We start from the raw sequence: 20542 nt of genomic DNA on the forward strand, positions 1-20542 counted from the left end.
AAAAATGTTGAATTTTGAGAGATATGTCACCCAAAATAGTTATTAAATAACATTGACAACATGTCTACTTTACATTAGTACAATTTTGTAACCAAAAACTGTTTTTTAGGAAGTTATAAGGGTTGAAAGCTAACCATCGATTTCTCCTTTTTCCAACAAAATTTACAAAACCATTTTTTTTAGGGACAACCTCACATTTGAAGTGACTTTGACAGGTTTATATGATAGAAAATACGGAAAAGTGATACCATTCTCAAAAACTCAACCCTCAGGCTGCTCAAAACCACATTCAAGAAGTGTATTCACCCTTCAGGTGCTTCACAGGTATTTTTGGAATGTGGAAAAAAATGAAAATGTAAATTTTTTCACAAAAAATGTACTTTAGATCCAATTTTTTTTATTTTCACAAGGGTGACAGGAAAAAATTTATCCCAAAATTGTTGTGCAATTTCTCCTGAGGATGCCGATAACCCTTATGTGGAGGAATACTACTTTTGAGACACAGTGCAAAGCTCAGAAGGGAAGAGGCCACATTGGAGTTCAGATTTTGCTCCAATGGTTTGAGGGTGCCATGTCACATTGGCAGAGCCCCCGAGGTGCCAGAACAACAGAAATCCCCATATGTTAACTCATTTTACAAACTACACTCCCCAATGAATTCATGTAGGGGTGCAGTGACCATATTGACACCACCAGTGTGTCACAGAATTTCATATGTTAAGGCAGTGAATAAAAAATTACTGTATTTTTACCACCAAAATTTTGCTTTAGCCCTAGATTTTACATTTTCACACAAGAAGTGGCTAAATTTGTCCCACAATTTCTACTGAACATGGCAATACCCCATATGTGGCTATACAGTACTGCTTAGCCATACGGTGAGACACGGGAGAGACAGAGCGCTATTTGCCTCATGATTCATGAATCTCAAATTGTCCTAGAATAGTTTGTGGACAACACATGCAGAGCCTCTAATTGCTAGAAGAGCAGAATCCCCCCTCAGGTGACCCCATTTTGGAAATTATACCCCTTTAGTAATTTATCTACAGGTGTAGGGATAAATGATGATGTTTTCCAGAAACAAGCAGCAGTGGATGTTGCTTAGTGAAAATTGCAAACTGCAGTTGCAGTGACCTGTATGTTATGCTCAACTCATGCTTCTGGAGACACGCACCTTTAAATTAGGCGGGCTCTCATTGCAACAGAAGTGGACACTATATGTGGTTTAAGTAAATTCTGGGGTTGCAGAAGGGAGGGGGGCATTTGGATTTGGGAGTGCAGAATTTGCTGAATTTATTTTGAGTGGCAAAGAGCCATTTCGCTTTTCCAGAGCCTTTGTGCTACCAGTAACGTGGAAGCCCCTTATATTTCCATTGACAGATGATGGACCTGAGTGGGAACTTGCTTTTTTTGCTGATTGAGCTGAAGCTTTTGTAAAGAACATTATAAATAACATTTAGGATCACATTTATCCGGCTCTCTATGCTGAGTATTTACTTTGGGGTTTCCATCTAAATCTCTAAGTGACGTGATTCAGATGAAACCCCCAGGGGATCCATTCGCTATAATGAGGCAGCAGAGTTACTCCTTCTGGCCTCTGTTCAGCTTTGTCCTTCTTTTCAGAAGTGCACAAAACAGCGCTTTTATGCAACCCTAAAAAGATAGACACTTCTTGATCACAGGTCCTATGACGTCCACAGTGCCTCTATCTGCCTCATTATAGGGAATTTTCCCATAGGGATTTTGTCTGAATCACGCATTTCAGAGATTTAGGCCGGTGACAGTTTCCTCACGTACCGGAGCCACTGACACACGTAGACACATTAAAATCAATGCATCTGTGCAGATGTCATTGATTTTTTGTGGACCGTGTCTCCGTGTGACAAACACGGAGACATTTCAGTGTTCGTGGGAGCACACAGATTACACGGACCCATTAAAGTCAATTGGTCCGTGTAAAACATGTACCGCACACGCAGTCCCTGTGCCGTGCAGGAGACAGCGCTACAGTAAGCGCTGTCCCCCCCACTGGTGCTGAAGCCGCCATTCATGTCTTCTCTGCAGCAGTGTTTGCTGTAAAGAAGATTTGAATTATCATGTTTAAAATAAAGCTCCATGTGCCCACCCCTCTCCCGACACCTGTGCGCTTCCCCCCCCCCGCTGTTATTAAAATACTCACCCGGGCTCCCTCGCTGGCTGGCGCTGCTTCCTGTCATGGCCGCACCTTCTACTGTATGAGTGGTCACATGAGGCCGCCAATTACAGTCATGAATATGCGGCTCCACCTCCCATAGGGGTGGAGTCGCATATTCATTACTGTAAATGAGCAGCCCCACGTGACCGCTCATACAGTAGAAGATATGAATCGCGGCTTCAGTACAGATGCAGGGGACAGCGCTAAACTTTAGCGCTGTCTCCCGCATGGTGCATGTGGTACCCAGTGGGTACACGGGCGGCACACGTGTGCCGCACGTGTGCCACACTGATGTGCCACAGAAACGCACCGGCACACGGACACGGATAATTACGGTACCGATTTTTCCGGTACCGGAATTATCTGGACGTGTGAGACTACCCTTACACGGATAAATATAAGCCAAGCATTACTACAATCTTTGGGAGGCAGAATGAACAAAACAGCAGGTGAAGAATTGATTTTATTTATTTTTTACGCCGCTCCTCGTGCGGTATAAGTGATATGGCGACTTTATTCTTCGGGTTGGTGCAGAATTATATTGGGTTTTTATGTTTGGCGCTGTCACACATTAAAAAAACACTTTTTATTGCTTAACCCCTTCACCCCCAAGGGTGGTTTGCACGTTAATGACCGGGCCAATTTTTACAATTCTGACCACTGTCCCTTTATGAGGTTATAACTCTGGAACGCTTCAACAGATCCCAGTGATTCTGACATTGTTTTCTCGTGACATATTGTACTTCATGATAGTGGTAAAAATTCTTTGATAGTACCTGTGTTTATTTGTTAAAAAAATGGAAATTTGGCAAAAATTATGAAAATTTCGCAATTTTCCTACTTTGAATTTTTATGCAATTAAGTCACAGAGATATGTCACACAAAATACTTAATAAGTAACATTTCTCACATGTCTACTTTACATCAGCACAATTTTGGAACCAAAATTTTTTTTTGTTAGGAAGTTATAAGGGTTAAAAGTTGACCAGCAATTTCTCATTTTTACAACACCATTTTTTTTAGGGACCACATCTCTTTTGAAGTCATTTTGAGGGGTCTATATGATAGAAAATACCCAAGTGTGACATCATTCTAAAAACTGTACCCCTCATGGTGCTCAAAACCATATTCAAGAAGTTTATTAACCCTTCTGGTGCTTCACAGGAATTTATGGAATGTTTAAATAAAAATGAACATTTAACTTTTTTTTCACAAAAAATTTAATTCAGCTCCAATTTGTTTTATTTTACCAAGGGTAGCAGGAGAAAATGGACCCCAAAAGTTGTTGTACAATTTGTCTTCAGTGCACCGACACCCCATATGTGGGGGTAAACCACTGTTTGGGCGCATGACAGAGCTCGGAAGCGAGGGAGCGCCGTTTGACTTTTCAATGCAAAATTGACTGGAATCGAGATGGGACACCATGTTGCGTTTAGAGAGCCCCTGATGTGCCTAAACATTGAAACCCCCATAAGTGACACCATGTTGGAAAGTAGACCCCCTAAGGAACTTATCTAGAGGTGTGGTGAGCACTTTGACCCACCAAGTGCTTCACAGAAGTTTATAATGCAGAACCGTAAAAATAAAAAATCATATTTTTTCACAAAAATTATTTTTTCACCCCCAATTTTTTATTTTCCCAAGGGTAAGAGAAGAAATTGTACCCCAAAAGTTGTTGTACAATTTGTCCTGAGTACGCTGATACCCCATATGTGGGGGTAAACCACTGTTTGGGTGCATAGGAGAGCTCAGAAGGGAAGGAGCGCCGTTTGACTTTTCAATGCAAAATTGACAGGAATTGAGATGAGATGCCATGTTGCGTTTGGAGAGCCACTGATGTGCCTAAACATTGAAACCCCCCACAAGTGACACCATTTTGGAAAGTAGACCCCCTAAGGAACTTATCTAGAGGTGTGGTGAGCACTTTGACCCACCAAGTGCTTCACAGAAGTTTACAATGCAGAACCGTAAAAATAAAAAATCATATTTTTGCACAAAAATTATCTTTTTGCCCCCAATTTTTTATTTTCCCAAGGGTAAGAGAAGAAATTGGACCACAAATGTTGTTGTACAATTTGTCCTGAGTACGCTGATACCCCATATGTGGGGTAAACCACTGTTTGGGCGCATGAGAGAGCTCGGAAGGGAAGGAGCGCCGTTTGACTTTTCAATGCAAAATTGACTGGAATTGAGATGGGACGTCATGTTGCGTTTGGAGAGCCACTGATGTGCCTAAACATTGAAACCCCCCACAAGTGACACCATTTTGGAAAGTAGACCCCCTAAGGAACTTATCTAGATGTGTTTTGAGCGCTTTGACCCACCAAGGGCTTCACAGAAGTTTATAATGCAGAGCCGTAAAAATAAAACAAAAATTTTTTCCCACAAAAATTTTTTTTTTAGCCCCCAGTTTTGTATTTTCCTGAGGGTAACAGGAGAAATTGGACCACAAAATTTGTTGCCCAATTTGTCCTGAGTGCAATTATACACAATATGTAGGGGGAACCACTGTTTGGGCGCATTGGAGGGCTCAGAAGGGAAGGAGCGCCATTTGGAATGCAGACTTAGATGCAGGTGTCACATTGCGTTTGCAGAGCCCCTAATGTACCTAAACAGTAGAAACCCCCCACAATTGACACCATTTTGGAAAGTAGACCCCCTAAGGAACTTATCTAGATGTGTGGTGAGCGCTTTGACCCACCAAGGGCTTCACAGAAGTTTATAATGCAGAGCTGTAAAAATAAAACAAAATTTTTTTCCCACAAAACTTATTTTTTAGCCTCCAGTTTTGTATTTTCCAGAGGGTAGCAGGAGAAATTGGACCACAAAATTTGTTGTCCAATTTGTCCTGAGTGCGCTGATACCCCATAAGTGGGGGGGAACCACTGTTTGGGCGCATGGGAGGGCTCGGAAGGGAAGGAGCTCCATTTGGAATGCAGACTTAGATGGAATGGTCTGCAGGTGTCACATTGCGTTTGCAGAGCCCCTAATGTACCTAAACAGTAGAAACCCCCCACAAGTGACATGATTTTGGAAACTAGACACCCTAAGGAACTCATCTAGATGTGTTGTTAGAGCTTTGAACCCCCAAGTGTTTCACTACAGTTTGTAACGCAGAGCCGTGAAAATAAAAAAATAAAAACTTTCCCCAAAAAATTATATTTTAGCCCCCAGTTTTGTATTTTCCCGAGGGTAAGAGGAGAAATTCGACCCCAAAAGTTGTTGTCCAATTTGTCCTGAGTACGCTGATACCCCATATGTGGGGAGAACCACTGTTTGGGCGCATGGGAGGGCTCGGAAGGGAAGGAGTGCCATTTGGAATGCAGACTTAGATGGAATAGTCTGCAGGCGTCACATTGCGTTTGCAGAGCCCCTAATGTACCTAAACAGTAGAAACCCCCCACAAGTGACCCCATATTGGAAACTAGACCCCCCCAGGGAACTCATCTAGATGTGTTGTGAGAACTTTGAACCCCCAAGTGTTTCACTACAGTTTATAACGCAGAGCCGTGAAAATAAAAAATCCTTTTTTTCCCACAAAAATTATATTTTAGCCCCCAGTTTTGTATTTTCCCAAAGGTAACAGGAAAAATTGGACCCCAAAAGTTGTTGTTCTATTTGTCCTGAGTACGTTGATACCCCATATGTTGGGGTAAACCCCTGTTTGGGCACACGGGAGAGCTCGGAAGGGAAGGAGCACTGTTTTACTTTTTCAACACAGAATTGGCTGGAATTGAGATCGGACGCCATGTCGTGTTTGGAGAGCCCCTGATGTGCCTAAACAGTGGAAACCCCCCAATTATAACTGAAACCCTAATCCAAACACACCCCTAACCCTAATTCCAACGGTAACCCTAACCACATCTCCAACCCTGACACACCCCTATCCCTAATCCCAACCCTATTCCCAACTGTAAATGTAATCTAAACCCTAACCCTAACTTTAGCCCCAACCCTAACTGTAGCCCTAACCCTAACCCTAGCCCTAGCCCTAACTAGGGTTGAGCGACCTTGACCTTTTTAGAGTCGAGCCGTGTTTCGCGAAACCCGACTATCTTAGAAGTCGAGTCGAGTGGAATCGGCCGATTATCGCGAAAAGTCTGGTATCGCCCGAAACACGAAACCCAATGCAAGTCAATGGGGGAGCATAGTCGGCAGTGAGTGGAGGCCAGGAAAACACCTACACTGCCCATTTTAATGGCAAAAACATCCATTCTTGTTAAAGAAGCTTGTCAATCGTAATTTACCTTATAATAATTGGAAGGCATTTGAAATTGGCTAAAGTTGTGGGGGGTAGGGCTGGTTCAAGTAATTAGTGGGCCCAGTAAATCTGGACCACGTCACGGCAGTGGAGCAGGGAGAGGTAAGTATTTAAACTTTGCAAGTGCTGTGATCCTGAGCAAGCAGGGGGGGCCCACTCGTTGGCATTGGCACTGGCACAGGGCCCCTCAAAGTACAGCGGTGTGTTTGCACGGCAGGGGCGCCTCCCACCGGCAGCAACACTTTTGCGTACTATGAGAGGCCCTGTGCCAGTGACGTCACCAACTAGTATTCCTCCCCCCACCTGATGAAGGAACCTGCACTTTCATCTGCACCTTCCTCTTTGTCCCCGTGTAAGGTGGTATGGTATGCGGGAAGAGGAACCTGACTTTCAGCAGGGTCACAATCTTGCTGTGTAGCGTGCACGGGGAATATTGCGTTATGGGTCAATGTACCAGCAGACTCATCTATCACTGGCTGGGCAATGGGCAGGATGAGGAGGAAACACAGATATAGGCCCAAAGAATAAAGTTGGCTAAATGCAGTTCAAAATTGGTAACACAGGACTAACCAGGGGGCATTGCAGTGGAGGACAACTGGAATGAGAGGCTGACACAGAGAGTAGGCCCAAATCAGTAAGTAGTCGAAATGCAGTTCAAAATTGGCAACCGTAGTAAAAAGGCGGCACAGCTTTGTTCAGTGGAGGAGAACAGCGAGGAGTGGCAGACACCGATAGTAGGCCCCAAACCAACTAGTACGCCAAATGCAGTTGTTCCATTTAACCACAATTTAATGAGAGCCTGAAGATAGAAGCTCAGGAAAGGCAACCTGGAGAACACCTTGGAGTGGAACACAACATCTCTCTACACCCCATACCCAATTTGTAGGCCTAATGCAGCGTAGTTTCCAACAACTACTAAACGAGAGCATGAAGATCGAAGCAATGGAGAGGAAACCTGGGGAACACCTTGGAGTGGAACACACCATCTCTCTACACCCCATACCCAATTTGTAGGCCTAATGCAGTGTAGTTTCCAACAACTACTAAACGAGAGCCAGAAGATCGAAGCTCAGGAAAGGCAACCTGGAGAACACCTTGGAGTGGAACACACGATCTCTCTACACCCCATACCCAATTTGTAGGCCTAATGCAGTGTAGTTTCCAACAACTACTAAACGAGAGCCAGAAGATCGAAGCTCAGGAAAGGCAACATGGAGAACACCTTGGAGTGGAACACACCATCTCTCTACACCCCATACCCAATTTGTAGGCCTAATGCAGTGTAGTTTCCAACAACTACTAAACGAGAGCCAGAAGATCGAAGCTCAGGAAAAGCAACATGGAGAACACCTTGGAGTGGAACACACCATCTCTCTACACCCCATACCCAATTTGTAGGCCTAATGCAGTGTAGTTTCCAACAACTACTAAACGAGAGCCAGAAGATCGAAGCTCAGGAAAGGCAACCTGGAGAACACCTTGGAGTGGAACACACCATCTCTCTACACCCCATACCCAATTTGTAGGCCTAATGCAGTGTAGTTTCCAACAACTACTAAACGAGAGCCAGAAGATCGAAGCTCAGGAAAGGCAACATGGAGAACACCTTGGAGTGGAACACACCATCTCTCTACACCCCATACCCAATTTGTAGGCCTAATGCAGTGTAGTTTCCAACAACTACTAAACGAGAGCCAGAAGATCGAAGCTCAGGAAAAGCAACATGGAGAACACCTTGGAGTGGAACACACCATCTCTCTACACCCCATACCCAATTTGTAGGCCTAATGCAGTGTAGTTTCCAACAACTACTAAACGAGAGCCAGAAGATCGAAGCTCAGGAAAGGCAACCTGGAGAACACCTTGGAGTGGAACACACCATCTCTCTACACCCCATACCCAATTTGTAGGCCTAATGCAGTGTAGTTTTCTACAACTACTAAACGAGAGTCGGAAGACCGAAGCAATGTGGACGAAACCTGGGGAACACCTTGGAGTGGAACACACCATCTCTCTACACCCCATACCCAATTTGTAGGCCCAATGCAGTGTAGTTTCCAACAACTACTAAACGAGAGCCAGAAGATCGAAGCTCAGGAAAGGCAACCTGGAGAACACCTTGGAGTGGAACACACGATCTCTCTACACCCCATACCCAATTTGTAGGCCTAATGCAGCGTAGTTTCCAACAACTACTAAACGAGAGCATGAAGATCGAAGCAATGGAGAGTGTTGTGAATTCTGTGGCTGAGTTCACTTCTGTGGTCACAAGTGGTATTGCAGTCTCTGGGCTTCCTCCCTCAGGTGTTTTGGTGAGCTCGTTGGCTGCCTTGCTATTTAGCTCCACCTGAGTCTGTCTTCCTTGCTCCTTGTCAATGTTCCAGTGTTGGATCTGAGCTATTGCATCTTTCCTTGGGCCTGCTGCTCTGCTAGATAAGTGCTTCTAGTTTGTTTTTTGTTTTTTTCTGTCCAGCTTGCTATTGTCTTTTGCTGGAAGCTCTGAGAAGCAAAGGGGTGCACCGCCGTGCTGTTAGTTCGGCACGGTGGGTCTTTTTGCCCCTTTGCGTGGTTTTCGTTTTAGGGTTTTTTGTAGACTGCATAGTTCTCTTTGCTATCCTCGCTCTGTCTAGAATATCGGGCCTCACTTTGCTGAATCTATTTCATTCCTACGTTTGTCTTTTCATCTTGCTAACAGTCATTATATGTGGGGGGCTGCCTATTCCTTTGGGGTATTTCTCTGAGGTAAGTCAGGCTTGTATTTCTATCTTCAGGCTAGTCAGCTCCTCAGGCAGTGCCGAGTTGCATAGGTAGTTGTTAGGCGCAATCCACTGCTGCTTATAGTTGTGTGAGGATAGATCAGGTACTGCAGTCTACAGAGATTCCACGTCTCAGAGCTCGTCCTATTGTTTTTGGTTATTGCCAGATCTCTGTATGTGCGCTGATTACTGCACGCTGTGTTGCCTGATTGCCAGCCATAACAGTACAAGGAGCCAAACCAATGATTCCCAATAGAGGGAAAAAAGAAATCCTGACATCATTTTTTTTTCTTAGCTCTGTCTTCAGTCTTTTTTTTCCCCTAGACATTAGAGTGCTTCAGGACACAGCTGTGGACATGGATATTCAGGCTCTGTGCTCCTCAATGGATAATCTCGTTGTAAATGTACAAAAGATTCAAGATACTATTGATCAGAAATCGATGCTAGAACCAAGAATTCCGATTCCTGATTTGTTTTTTGGTGACAGAACTAAGTTCCTGAGCTTCAGAAATAATTGTAAGCTATTTTTGGCCTTGAAACCTCATTCTTCTGGTAATCCTATTCAACAGGTTTTGATTATTATTTCTTTTTTGCGCGGCGACCCACAGGACTGGGCGTTTTCTCTTGCACCAGGAGATTCTGCATTGAGTAATGTTGATGCATTTTTCCAGGCGCTGGGATTGCTTTACGATGAGCCTAATTCAGTGGATCAGGCTGAAAAAAATCTGCTGGCTTTATGCCAGGGTCAGGATGATGTAGAAGTATATTGTCAGAAATTTAGGAAATGGTCAGTACTCACTCTGTGGAATGAATCTGCACTAGCGGCTTTGTTCAGAAAGGGTCTCTCTGAAGCTCTTAAGGATGTAATGGTGGGATTTCCTATGCCTGCTGGTTTGAATGAGTCTATGTCCTTGGCCATTCAGATCGGTCGTCGCTTGCGCGAGCGTAAATCTGTGCACCATCTGGCGGTACTGCCTGAGAGTAAACCTGAGCCTATGCAGTGCGACAGGACTATGACTAAAGTAGAACGGCAAGAACACAGACGTCTGAACAGACTGTGTTTCTATTGTGGTGATTCTACTCATGCTATTTCTAATTGTCCTAAGCGCACTAAGCGGTTCGATAGCTCTGCCGTTATTGGTACTGTACAGTCCAAATTCCTTTTGTCCATTACCTTAATGTGCTCTTTGTCATCGTATTCTGTCATGGCGTTTGTGGATTCAGGCGCTGCCCTGAATCTGATGGATTTGGATTATGCTAAACGTTGTGGATTTTTCTTGGAGCCTTTGCGGTGTCCTATTCCGTTGAGAGGAATTGATGCTACACCTTTGGCCAAGAATAAGCCTCAGTACTGGGCCCAGCTGACCATGTGCATGGCTCCTGCACATCAGGAAGTTATTCGCTTTCTGGTACTGCATAATTTGCATGATGTGGTCGTGTTGGGGTTGCCATGGCTACAAACCCATAATCCAGTATTGGATTGGAATTCCATGTCGGTATCCAGCTGGGGTTGTCAGGGAGTACATGGTGATGTTCCATTTTTGTCTATTTCGTCATCCATTCCTTCTGACATCCCAGAGTTCTTGTCGGACTTTCAGGATGTATTTGAAGAGTCCAAGTCTGATGCCCTACCTCCGCATAGGAATTGTGATTGTGCTATCGATTTGATTCCTGGTAGTAAATTCCCTAAGGGTCGTTTATTTAATTTGTCCGTACCTGAACACACCGCTATGCGCAGTTATGTGAAGGAGTCCCTGGAGAAGGGACATATTCGCCCATCGTCGTCACCATTGGGAGCAGGGTTCTTTTTTGTAGCCAAGAAGGATGGTTCGCTAAGACCGTGTATTGATTACCGCCTTCTTAATAAGATCACTGTTAAGTTTCAGTATCCCTTGCCATTGATTTCTGACTTGTTTGCTCGGATTAAGGGGGCTAGTTGGTTTACTAAGATTGATCTTCGTGGTGCGTATAATCTGGTGAGAATCAGGCAGGGAGATGAATGGAAAACGGCATTTAATACGCCCGAGGGTCATTTTGAGTATTTGGTGATGCCGTTCGGACTTGCCAATGCTCCATCTGTTTTTCAGTCTTTTATGCATGACATTTTCCGTGAGTATCTGGATAAATTCTTGATTGTTTACTTGGATGACATTTTGATCTTCTCAGATGATTGGGAGTCTCATGTGAAGCAAGTCAGAGTGGTTTTCCAGGTACTGCGTGCTAATTCCTTGTTCGTGAAGGGATCAAAGTGTCTCTTCGGTGTGCAGAAAGTTTCATTTTTGGGGTTCATCTTTTCCCCTTCTACTATCGAGATGGATCCGGTTAAGGTTCAGGCCATCCAGGATTGGACTCAGCCGACATCTCTAAAAAGTCTGCAGAAATTCCTGGGCTTTGCTAATTTTTATCGTCGCTTCATCTGTAATTTTTCTAGCATTGCCAGACCATTGACCGATTTGACCAAGAAGGGTGCTGATTTGGTTAATTGGTCTTCTGCTGCCGTGGAAGCTTTTCAGGAGTTGAAGCGTTGTTTTTGCTGTGCCCCTGTGTTGTGTCAACCTGATGTTTCTCTTCCGTTCCAGGTCGAGGTTGATGCTTCTGAGATTGGTGCAGGGGCGGTTTTGTCACAGAGAGGTTCTGGTTGCTCAGTGTTCAAACCATGTGCTTTCTTTTCCAGGAAATTTTCTGCTGCTGAGCGTAATTATGATGTGGGCAACCGAGAGTTGCTGGCCATGAAGTGGGCATTCGAGGAGTGGCGTCATTGGCTTGAGGGTGCTAAGCATCGCGTGGTGGTATTGACTGATCATAAGAACTTGACTTATCTCGAGTCTGCCAAGCGCTTGAATCCTAGACAGGCCCGTTGGTCGTTATTTTTTGCTCGTTTTGATTTTGTGATTTCATACCTTCCGGGCTCTAAAAATGTGAAGGCGGATGCTCTGTCTAGGAGTTTTGTGCCCGACTCTCCGGGGTTATCTGAGCCGGCGAGTATCCTCAAGGAAGGAGTCATTGTGTCTGCCATCTCCCCTGATTTGCGGAGAGTGTTGCAGAAATTTCAGGCTAATAAACCTGATCGTTGTCCGGCCGAGAAACTGTTCGTCCCTGATAGGTGGACTAGTAAAGTTATCTCTGAACTTCATTGTTCGGTGCTGGCCGGTCATCCAGGAATCTTTGGTACCAGGGAGTTGGTTGCTAGATCCTTCTGGTGGCCATCTCTGTCACGGGATGTGCGTGCTTTTGTGCAGTCCTGTGGAATTTGTGCTAGGGCTAAGCCCTGCTGTTCACGTGCCAGTGGGTTGCTTTTGCTCTTGCCGGTCCCGAAGAGGCCTTGGACACATATTTCGATGGATTTCATTTCTGACCTTCCCGTTTCTCAAAAAATGTCGGTCATTTGGGTGGTCTGTGATCGCTTTTCTAAAATGGTCCATCTGGTGCCCTTGGTTAAATTGCCTTCCTCCTCTGATTTGGTGCCTTTGTTCTTCCAGCATGTGGTTCGTTTACATGGCATTCCTGAGAATATTGTTTCTGACAGAGGTTCCCAGTTTGTCTCGAGGTTCTGGCGAGCCTTTTGTGGTAGGATGGGCATTGACCTATCTTTCTCCTCGGCCTTCCGTCCTCAGACTAATGGCCAGACCGAACGAACCAATCAGACCTTGGAAACATATCTGAGATGTTTTGTTTCCGCTGACCAGGATGATTGGGTGTCATTTTTGCCGTTGGCTGAGTTCGCCCTTAATAATCGGGCCAGCTCGGCTACCTTGGTCTCTCCATTTTTCTGCAATTCTGGGTTCCATCCTCGTTTCTCTTCAGGACAGGTTGAGTCTTCGGACTGTCCTGGTGTGGATTCTGTGGTGGACAGGTTGCAGCAGATCTGGACTCAGGTAGTGGACAATTTGACCTTGTCCCAGGAGAAGGCTCAGCTTTTCGCTAATCGCAGACGCCGTGTGGGACCCCGACTTCGTGTTGGGGATTTGGTTTGGTTATCTTCTCGTCATATTCCTATGAAGGTTTCCTCTCCTAAATTTAAACCTCGTTTTATTGGTCCGTATAGGATTTCTGAGATTCTCAATCCGGTGTCTTTTCGTCTGACCCTCCCAGACTCCTTTTCCATACATAATGTATTCCATAGGTCGTTGTTGAGGAGATACTTGGCACCTATGGTTCCATCTGTGGAGCCTCCTGCCCCTGTTTTGGTGGAGGGGGAATTGGAGTATATTGTGGAGAAGATTTTGGATTCTCGTGTCTCTAGACGGAAACTCCAGTATCTGGTCAAATGGAAGGGTTATGCTCAGGAAGATAATTCCTGGGTTTTTGCCTCTGATGTCCATGCCCCAGATCTTGTTCGTGCCTTTCATGTGGCTCATCCTGGTCGGCCTGGGGGTTCTGGTGAGGGTTCGGTGACCCCTCCTCAAGGGGGGGGTACTGTTGTGAATTCTGTGGCTGAGTTCACTTCTGTGGTCACAAGTGGTATTGCAGTCTCTGGGCTTCCTCCCTCAGGTGTTTTGGTGAGCTCGTTGGCTGCCTTGCTATTTAGCTCCACCTGAGTCTGTCTTCCTTGCTCCTTGTCAATGTTCCAGTGTTGGATCTGAGCTACTGCATCTTTCCTTGGGCCTGCTGCTCTGCTAGATAAGTGCTTCTAGTTTGTTTTTTGTTTTTTTCTGTCCAGCTTGCTATTGTCTTTTGCTGGAAGCTCTGAGAAGCAAAGGGGTGCACCGCCGTGCTGTTAGTTCGGCACGGTGGGTCTTTTTGCCCCTTTGCGTGGTTTTCGTTTTAGGGTTTTTTGTAGACTGCATAGTTCTCTTTGCTATCCTCGCTCTGTCTAGAATATCGGGCCTCACTTTGCTGAATCTATTTCATTCCTACGTTTGTCTTTTCATCTTGCTAACAGTCATTATATGTGGGGGGCTGCCTATTCCTTTGGGGTATTTCTCTGAGGTAAGTCAGGCTTGTATTTCTATCTTCAGGCTAGTCAGCTCCTCAGGCAGTGCCGAGTTGCATAGGTAGTTGTTAGGCGCAATCCACTGCTGCTTATAGTTGTGTGAGGATAGATCAGGTACTGCAGTCTACAGAGATTCCACGTCTCAGAGCTCGTCCTATTGTTTTTGGTTATTGCCAGATCTCTGTATGTGCGCTGATTACTGCACGCTGTGTTGCCTGATTGCCAGCCATAACAGGAGAGGAAACCTGGGGAACACCTTGGAGTGGAACACACCATCTCTCTACACCCCATACCCAATTTGTAGGCCTAATGCAGTGTAGTTTCCAACAACTACTAAACGAGAGCCAGAAGATCGAAGCTCAGGAAAGGCAACCTGGAGAACACCTTGAAGTGTAACACAACATCTCTCTACACCCCATACCCAATTTGTAGGCCTAATGCAGCGTAGTTTCCAACAACTACTAAACGAGAGCATGAAGATCGAAGCAATGGAGAGGAAACCTGGGGAACACCTTGGAGTGGAACACACCATCTCTCTACACCCCATACCCAATTTGTAGGCCTAATGCAGTGTAGTTTCCAACAACTACTAAACGAGAGCCAGAAGATCGAAGCTCAGGAAAGGCAACCTGGAGAACACCTTGGAGTGGAACACACGATCTCTCTACACCCCATACCCAATTTGTAGGCCTAATGCAGTGTAGTTTCCAACAACTACTAAACGAGAGCCAGAAGATCGAAGCTCAGGAAAGGCAACATGGAGAACACCTTGGAGTGGAACACACCATCTCTCTACACCCCATACCCAATTTGTAGGCCTAATGCAGTGTAGTTTCCAACAACTACTAAACGAGAGCCAGAAGATCGAAGCTCAGGAAAAGCAACATGGAGAACACCTTGGAGTGGAACACACCATCTCTCTACACCCCATACCCAATTTGTAGGCCTAATGCAGTGTAGTTTCCAACAACTACTAAACGAGAGCCAGAAGATCGAAGCTCAGGAAAGGCAACCTGGAGAACACCTTGGAGTGGAACACACCATCTCTCTACACCCCATACCCAATTTGTAGGCCTAATGCAGTGTAGTTTCCAACAACTACTAAACGAGAGCCAGAAGATCGAAGCTCAGGAAAGGCAACATGGAGAACACCTTGGAGTGGAACACACCATCTCTCTACACCCCATACCCAATTTGTAGGCCTAATGCAGTGTAGTTTCCAACAACTACTAAACGAGAGCCAGAAGATCGAAGCTCAGGAAAAGCAACATGGAGAACACCTTGGAGTGGAACACACCATCTCTCTACACCCCATACCCAATTTGTAGGCCTAATGCAGTGTAGTTTCCAACAACTACTAAACGAGAGCCAGAAGATCGAAGCTCAGGAAAGGCAACCTGGAGAACACCTTGGAGTGGAACACACCATCTCTCTACACCCCATACCCAATTTGTAGGCCTAATGCAGTGTAGTTTTCTACAACTACTAAACGAGAGTCGGAAGACCGAAGCAATGTGGACGAAACCTGGGGAACACCTTGGAGTGGAACACACCATCTCTCTACACCCCATACCCAATTTGTAGGCCTAATGCAGTGTAGTTTCCAACAACTACTAAACGAGAGCCAGAAGATCGAAGCTCAGGAAAGGCAACCTGGAGAACACCTTGGAGTGGAACACACGATCTCTCTACACCCCATACCCAATTTGTAGGCCTAATGCAGTGTAGTTTCCAACAACTACTAAACGAGAGCCAGAAGATCAAAGCTCAGGAAAGGCAACCTGGAGAACACCTTGGAGTGGAACACACCATCTCTCTACACCCCATACCCAATTTGTAGGCCTAATGCAGTGTAGTTTCCAACAACTACTAAACGAGAGCATGAAGATCGAAGCAATGGAGAGGAAACCTGGGGAACACCTTGGAGTGGAACACACCATCTCTCTACACCCCATACCCAATTTGTAGGCCTAATGCAGCGTAGTTTCCAACAACTACTAAACGAGAGCCAGAAGATCGAAGCTCAGGAAAGGCAACCTGGAGAATACCTTGGAGTGGAACACACCATCTCTCTACACCCCATACCCAATTTGTAGGCCTAATGCAGCGTAGTTTCCAACAACTACTAAACGAGAGCATAAAGATTGAAGCAATGGAGAGGAAACCTGGGGAACACCTTGGAGTGGAACACACCATCTCTCTACACCCCATACCCAATTTGTAGGCCTAATGCAGCGTAGTTTCCAACAACTACTAAACGAGAGCCAGAAGATCGAAGCTCAGGAAAGGCAACCTGGAGAACACCTTGGAGTGGAACACACCATCTCTCTACACCCCATACCCAATTTGTAGGCCTAATGCAGTATAGTTTTCTACAACTACTAAACGAGAGTCGGAAGACCGAAGCAATGTGGACGAAACCTGGGGAACACCTTGGAGTGGAACACACGATCTCTCTACACCCCATACCCAATTTGTAGGCCTAATGCAGTGTAGTTTCCAACAACTACTAAACGAGAGCCAGAAGATCGAATCTCAAGAAAGGCAACCTGGAGAACACCTTGGAGTGGAACACACCATCTCTCTACACCCCATACCCAATTTGTAGGCCTAATGCAGCGTAGTTTCCAACAACTACTAAACGAAAGCATGAATATTGAAGCAATGGAGAGGAAACCTGGGGAACACCTTGGGGAGTCAGACACCGTTAGTAGGCCCTACCAAAGTTGTACACCCAATGCAGTTTTAAAATTCCTAGAGGCTGAAAACAAGACTATTGACGCTCAGCTTTTTTCAAAGGAACACAGCTGAATTGAGTGGCGCAGACAGACACAGGTAGTAGGGCTCAAACCAAAAATGTGGCTCACTGCAGCAGAAAAATGTTACAGGGGTACACAAGCTGCAGTGCTCTGGGCAGTGGAGGACAAGTTCAATAGTGAACCGCAGACAGACTTTGTACGCCTACTATTAAAAAAAGGATGCTCTATGCAATTATAAATAGGTTCCAGGGGTACACGGGCAGCAGTGGTGTGGTCAGTGGAGGCCTAGTGGAAGGAGTGACCGCAGACAGGCATCGAAGGCCTAAAATAATAACACATGGCTGTAGGCAATTTTAAATTGGTTCCAGGGGTACACGGGCAGCAGTGGCCTGGTCAGTGTAGTAGTAGTAGAAAGAACGGACCGCAGACAGGCATCGAAGGCCTAAAATAAAAAAATTGGGCTGGCTGTAGGCAATTTTAAATTGGTTCCAGGGGTACATGGGCAGCAGTGGTGTGGTCAGTGGAGGCATATTGTAAGGAGTGACCGCAGACAGGCATCGAAGGCCTAAAATAATAACACATGGCTGTAGGCAATATTAAATTGGTTCCAGGGGTACACGGGCAGCAGTGGTGTGGTCAGTGGAGGCCTAGTGGAAGTAGTGACCGCAGACAGGCATCGAAGGCCTAAAATAAAAAAATTGGGCTGGCTGTAGGCAATTTTAAATTGGTTCCAGGGGTACACGGGCAGCAGTGGCCTGGTCAGTGTAGTAGTAGTAGAAAGAACGGACCGCAGACAGGCATCGAAGGCCTAAAATAAAAAAATTGGGCTGGCTGTAGGCAATTTTAAATTGGTTCCAGGGGTACACGGGCAGCAGTGGTGTGGTCAGTGGAGGCATAGTGGAAGGAGTGACCGCAGACAGGCTTCGAAGGCCTAACATAACAAAAATGTCAATACAATGGTATTGTAAGTGGCAGGCATTGAAGGATGTCAGCGCATAGACTAAACATTGGTGGAGCTGTGAGATAATTTTGCAAGTGGTAGAGCACTGTTTGAGCTGGGGGGGGGGAACTGTCTTGTGGCCGGCGGTACAGGCCCAGGGCCCCTCATATTACAACGGTGTGTCTGACGTTGGGTGCGCACCACCACCGCCAGAGACACTTTATTGTACTAGGAGGGACCCAGTGGCAGTGCCGTCGACCAAAAGCGGGCACACCCACCTCTTCAGACAAACAGCACTCTCACGGGTGCTGTCGCCAAGTGTCGATACCACGGCCCCGTGTGGGGCGTTTGGCCATTTAGTGAGGTGTAAACATGTCGTATGCTGGACAATCAGGTGCAGAAAATTACGAGATTGGAAAAGGCATTCAGAATAGTCCACAGGCAAGACCTTTTCATAGGAAAGCTAGATGTCAGTCGGGCAAGGTGGGGCAAAAGATTTCGAAATCCAGTTGTGGTTCATTTTAATGAAGGTTAGATCATCTACATTTTGGGTAGCCAGACGAGTCCTTTTTTCTGTTAGTATTGAACCTACAGCACTGAATACTCTTTCTGATAGGACACTAGCTGCCGGGCAAGCAAGCTCCTGCAATGCATATTCTGCCAATTCTGGCCAGGTGTCTAATTTTGATGCCCAGTAATCAAATGGGAATGAAGGTTGAGGGAGAACATAGATAAGGGATGAAAAATAGTTTGTAACCATACTGGACAAATGTTGTCTCCTGTCACTTTGAATTGATGCTGTAGTACCTGTCCTGTCTGCGGTCATAGCAAAATCACTCCACAACCTGGTCAGAAAACCCCTCTGGCCAACGCCACTTCTGATTTCTGCCCCTCTAACTCCTCTGGTCTATTGGCCCCTGTAGCTTGTGTGAGAACGATCACGGGCGCTGTGTGCAGGGAATGCCAGAAGCAAACGGTCAACAAGAGTTGATTGTTTGGTTGCTAATATTAGTTCCAAGTTCTCATGTGGCATTATATTTTGCAATTTGCCTTTATAGCGAGGATCAAGGAGGCAGGCCAACCAGTAATCGTCATCGTTCATCATTTTAGTTATGCGTGTGTCCCTTTTGAGGATACGTAAGGCATAATCCGCCATGTGGGCCAAAGTTCCAGTTCTCAAATCTGCGGTTGTGCTTGGTTGAGGGGCAGTTTCAGGCAAATCCACGTCACTTGTGTCCCTCCAAAAACCAGAACCCGGCCTTGCCGCGCCACCAATTTCCAGTGGCCCCGGAAAAGCTTCCTCATTAAAAATATAATCATCCCCATCATCCTCCTCGTCCTCCTCCTCTTCGCCCGCTAACTCGTCCTGTACACTGCCCTGGCCAGACAATGGCTGACTGTCATCAAGGCTTTACTCTTCCTCAGCTGCAGACGCCTGATCCTTTATGTGCGTCAAACTTTGCATCAGCAGACGCATTAGGGGGATGCTCATGCTTATTATGGCGTTGTCTGCACTAACCAGCCGTGTGCATTCCTCAAAACACTGAAGGACTTGACACATGTCTTGAATCTTCGACCACTGCACACCTGACAACTCCATGTCTGCCATCCTACTGCCTGCCCGTGTATGTGTATCCTCCCACAAAAACATAACAGCCCGCCTCTGTTCGCACAGTCTCTGAAGCATGTGCAGTGTTGAGTTCCACCTTGTTGCAACGTCTATGATTAGGCGATGCTGGGGAAGGTTCAAAGAACGCTGATAGGTCTGCATACGGCTGGAGTGTACGGGCGAACGGCGGATATGTGAGCAAAGTCCACGCACTTTGAGGAGCAGGTCGGATAACCCTGGATAACTTTTCAGGAAGCACTGCACCACCAGTTTTAAGGTGTGAGCCAGGCAAGGAATGTGTTTCAGTTGGGAAAGGGAGATGGCAGCCATGAAATTCCTTCCGTTATCACTCACTACCTTGCCTGCCTCAAGATCTACAGTGCCCAGCCACGACTGCGTTTCTTTCTGCAAGAACTCGGACAGAACTTCCGCGGTGTGTCTGTTGTCGCCCAAACACTTCATAGCCAATACAGCCTGCTGACGTTTGCCAGTAGCTGCCCCATAATGGGAGACCTGGTGTGCAACAGTGTCAGCTGCGGATGGAGTGGTTGTGCGACTGCGGTCTGTGGACGAGCTCTCGCTTCTGCAGGAGGACGAAGAGGAGGAGGAGGGGGTGCGAACGGCTACAGCCAACTGTTTCCTAGACCGTGGGCTAGGCAGAACTGTCCCAAACTTGTTGTCCCCTGTGGACCCTGCATCCACAACATTCACCCAGTGTGCCGTGACGGACACGTAACGTCCCTGGCCATGCCTACTGGTCCATGCATCTGTTGTCAGGTGCACCTTTGTGCTCACAGATTGCCTGAGTGCATGGACGATGCGCTCTTTAACATGCTCGTGGAGGGCTGGGATGGCTTTTCTGGAAAAAATGTGTCGACTGGGTAGCTCGTAGCGTGGTACAGCGTAGTCCATCAGGGCTTTGAAAGCTTCGCTTTCAACTAACCGGTAGGGCATCAGCTCTAACGAGATTAGTCTAGCTATGTGGGCGTTCAAACCCTGTGTATGCGGATGCGAGGCTAAGTACTTCCTTTTTCTAACCATAGTCTCATGTAGGGTGAGCTGGACTGGAGAGCTGGAGATCGTGGAACTA

Source organism: Ranitomeya imitator, chromosome 1 (genome assembly GCF_032444005.1).
Source record: "Ranitomeya imitator isolate aRanImi1 chromosome 1, aRanImi1.pri, whole genome shotgun sequence".
In the NCBI taxonomy this organism is placed as follows: domain Eukaryota; kingdom Metazoa; phylum Chordata; class Amphibia; order Anura; family Dendrobatidae; genus Ranitomeya; species Ranitomeya imitator.